This window comes from Girardinichthys multiradiatus, chromosome 12, assembly GCF_021462225.1.
Source record: "Girardinichthys multiradiatus isolate DD_20200921_A chromosome 12, DD_fGirMul_XY1, whole genome shotgun sequence".
Lineage (NCBI taxonomy): Eukaryota > Metazoa > Chordata > Actinopteri > Cyprinodontiformes > Goodeidae > Girardinichthys > Girardinichthys multiradiatus.
Genome location: NC_061805.1, coordinates 33,253,187 through 33,256,755, shown reverse-complemented (window position 1 = coordinate 33,256,755; position 3,569 = coordinate 33,253,187).

Here is a 3,569-nt window from a genome sequence, read left to right as displayed (position 1 = left end):
TATTCATACACGTTGAACATTTTCGCGTTTTGTCACATCAGAATCACAACATTTAAGGTATTTTCTGCTGTAGGTTCAGCTGCATATCTTTTGAGGTAGGTTTCTTACACTTTGCACATCTACAGAAAGACGCTTTTTCTCGTTATTCTTTACTGAATAACTGAAACTCAGTCCGATTGGATGCCTCTGTGGACATAATTTTTCAGTTCTTACTTCAGATTACCAATCTGATTTTTCTCTGGACTTTGACTGGGCCATTCTTAAACATGAGTATTCTATGATCCAAACCGTTCCACTGTAGCTTTGGCTCAATGTTTGGGTTGCTATATATGCAGTCAGGTGAACCTTCGCCCCAATTTTAAATCTTCTGCAGCCTCTGACAGGTATTCTCCTAGGAGTTAGCTCCATCCATCTTGCCATCAACTTGCCCTGAGAAAAGCATCCCCACAGCATGCTACGGCCATCACTGTGTTTCACAACAGGAATGGTGTTTGGAGTGATGTGCACGTTTTTCCACCACACATTGTGTTTTTCATATTGACAAGAAAGTTCCGTTTCAGTCTCCTCTGACCATCACATATAGTAAAGTTTTCAAGTTTAGCCAGTAAACAAAAGAAAGCTGAGAATGTAAGACAAATCCACGATATTTGTAATAAGACTCTACTAAACGAAAGTCCCAAACAAAAATGTATCCTCTCACAGTCCTCACCAGACAGTATTTACATTAATAAATGGAAGAGGGGGAAGGAAATTCACTATATTTCTGCAGACTTGAAAAAAGAAGACAGGAACAAAACACAATAAAGAAACTAATAATTGATAACCTGGAATTTACTGATCATGTCAGGACTTTAAAGGCACTTTTCCAGTTCTATAGCCAGCTGTACTCCTTTTATTCCAATGCAGATGCAGAGATTTTCTTTGACTCTATCAGAGAACAAATCCCTATGGTTGACAAGTGCTTAAGGAATTTATGTGACCAGAAATCAGAGCAGAGGCAGTAGAAAAAGCATTGAAATGTTTAGCTTTAGATAAATCTCCAGGCTTAGATGGTCTAAGAAGTAACTTTTATAGACACTTTTGACAATATGTTATGTTTAAAATGCTAAAAGAAGTCTCTACAATGTTTATTTTACGAACTACGATGATGCAGGGATTCATATCCCTAATTCTCAAACCCGGCAAAGATCTAAAAATAATCGACATCCTCCCCCCATACAACTCAATAAAATGGATGTCAAATTTCGCCCCCACTATTTATTGCAGTGGCAGAGACGCCTTCTGTTCTTATCAAAAATCTGATTTTTAAAAACTCAGTATAGGGTAAACAATTAATCATTTGGCAGTTGATAAAGCAAAATTTATGAAAAACTGCGACCAACTCCCTTCATACAAATCCTACAAAATCCTTGATACAATAGAATCGTTCTCTAAAGCACCCAGACTAAACTGAAATCTCCAAGAATTGTTACCTATTCATAATTCTAGTCAGTCAATAATATTCCTGTTAAAACCACTGTCAAATATTAAAATTAATACACAGAACTAAAGTCATAACCTGGAAAAAAGCTAACTTTAAAGAACCAAAATTTGTGTATAACTTTATATTGTCTATCGTTTATTATTAAATCACTTTATGGTCAGTTTATTCAGTACTTGAGTAGCCATTCTGACAAATATTCTCTTAATCTTGAGTAAGATTTTGGATTTCTCACTTTTTACTCGAGTAAAAATGTTGTAGTGCTATTTTTACTTGAGTACTTCTTTTTGTTCTCTGCGTGGTCACGTACAGCACAACAGCAAAATTCCTATTTAGTTGCTAGTTATCCACTATTATTTTCCAGCTGGAACTCAGTGGGCAGTGATAATGAAGAAGCCTCAGTTTACATCCATTCTAAACCAGCTGCAGGAGTAAGGCATAACTGAGGAACACTGTCAAGGTCCAACACCTGTCCCTGCAGCGATTCCTTGACATTTTTACCAGACCACCAGGGTGTGTTCATGATGCATGGATGCTGAGAGCATCCAGCTTCTCTGAAACATGGCAGAGGATGGGCAAGTACAGGTTGCTGGGAGACAACATCTACATCGGACAGGATCCCATTTTTCCATCACTCCTAAATGGGACAATGGTGCTCTTACTGTAGCAGACCACCAACAGAGCTCCCAGATCAGCCGTGGAAGGGTGATTGTGGAACAAGCCTTTCGGCGGTTAAAGTCCAAATGGAGGCATCTTTGTGATCTGCAGAACACAAGACTGGATGCTGTGGTGATGATTGTCCTGGCAGCCTGCTTTTTGCATAATTTCTCTGTTGGGGGTTCAGAAAGGTGCCAGAACCACCCACATAGCTGCCCAGGGGAGGAGGAAGGAAATGAATGACTGAGATTTGAACTGAAAGACCTCAGATGAGAAGCCAAATAAAATATATTCTGCTACAAAATAGATGTCCAGTTTGCATTTTTAAACTTTTTTGCAAAAACAATGATTTATCTAGTGCTGTTTCAATAAGGTATTAGGATACATCATTCTTTTTTTCCATTAAAGCTGTGTTCTCCACACTACTGCCATCTCATCTATTATTTAAAGCAAGTCGTGAGGAAGCAAATAATGAATACTGCATTTAATAGTTATTACTAAAGCAAAAAATCCCACAGTGCCAATTCTATGAACACTTCAGAATAAAAATGAACATTTCCACAAAGAAACGTCACCTAGTATTTACAGATGTTTCCTAAACATACTGAGAATTGCACTGTTGTGGTTGCAGCACAGGGACATCGGAAGCATGCCAGAACAATATACCTGTACAGTACATGGAGATGAGCGTGAATTAAAGGGTTCTAGTGAGTGTAGTGCAGTATAAGTGTCAGTTGGTTACACGTTTTAAAACGGACGGGCAGCTTTTGTATGTTTCTGCTTCTCCACACCCAAATCCTATTATTCAATTATCAGCAGGACTCTGGAGAACTTCATTGCACGCTGAAGAGATAATTCAGCCATTAGATTCAGGTGTGCTGGATCAGGGACACATCTAAAATTGACAGGACATCAGCCCCTGAGGACTGGAGTTGTCCATCCAGTCTTCTGTTTAATGGAATCCTACGTATCACTGAACACTTGCGCAACTTTACATCCATTACCCATAGTCTGTTTTGAAGTAAAACAAGAAAAATGCCTTGGTGATAAATCCACCAGTAAGATTTTCTTTTTTTTTTTTGATAAATAAGAGAATCACAAATATGCAAAACTGAACATTTTTGAGTGTTAAATGTGTAACAGCTTTTTTTAAACGTGTTGAAAGCATCGAATTCAAAATGAGTGAATATTTGCAAAAAAAACCCATAAAGTTTATCAATTTGAACATTAAATATATTGTCTTTGTATTCAGTTGCTTATAGGTTAAAAAGGATTTGCAAATCATTGTATTCTGTTTTTATTGACATTTTACTCAACATCCAAACTTCATTGGAAATGGGGTTGTATAATCAGGGTTTCAGGTAACAAAAAAGTGTTTCACTTTGGACTTTTATGTTCACAATGCATCAAACACAGGCAGATAAAAGTGAAA